This window comes from Crocuta crocuta, unplaced genomic scaffold (genome assembly GCF_008692635.1).
Source record: "Crocuta crocuta isolate KB4526 unplaced genomic scaffold, BGI_CrCroc_1.0 scaffold13, whole genome shotgun sequence".
NCBI classification, from domain to species: domain Eukaryota; kingdom Metazoa; phylum Chordata; class Mammalia; order Carnivora; family Hyaenidae; genus Crocuta; species Crocuta crocuta.
The window spans coordinates 8,618,679-8,619,175 of NW_027530007.1; positions in this window are offsets into that span (position 1 = coordinate 8,618,679).

Here is a 497-nt window from a genome sequence, read left to right on the forward strand (position 1 = left end):
CCTCCCGGCCGCATAGGGCGCGGGGGCCGGGGCAGCAGGCCCCGAGCGGGGGCGCGTGGGGGGGCGCGGGCGGCCGGGACCACCTACTCGCCCCCGTGCACTGCAGTCTCGCTTGCGCCTGGGCAGGGACCACGTCTGTTCCGTACACCGGGCCGCTTCTCGGGCCAGTTCTGGCAGAGGGAAGTGAAGCCGGGAGAGGGTCTTGGCAGGGAAGGGGGCCGGCCCCCGGCCGCGCCCACGTCTGCACACGGGAGCATGTGCATGGGGCGTGTGCGTCCGCGGNCCTAGCAGCAATAAGGCCCCTGAGCCCCACTGCGGCGGCAAGTGCGGCCACCCTGCCCAGGGCATCGCCGGTCGGGCGCCTCACTGTGACCCCCACCCCTGCTGGTCAGTAAATTCTCCAGAAAGCTCCAGCCTCTGCCTCTTCTTTCATCTCCCCACCCGTGACCCATTCCTTTAAGCCCCTGCCCGTTGAAATCAGCCATGAGATACGCACA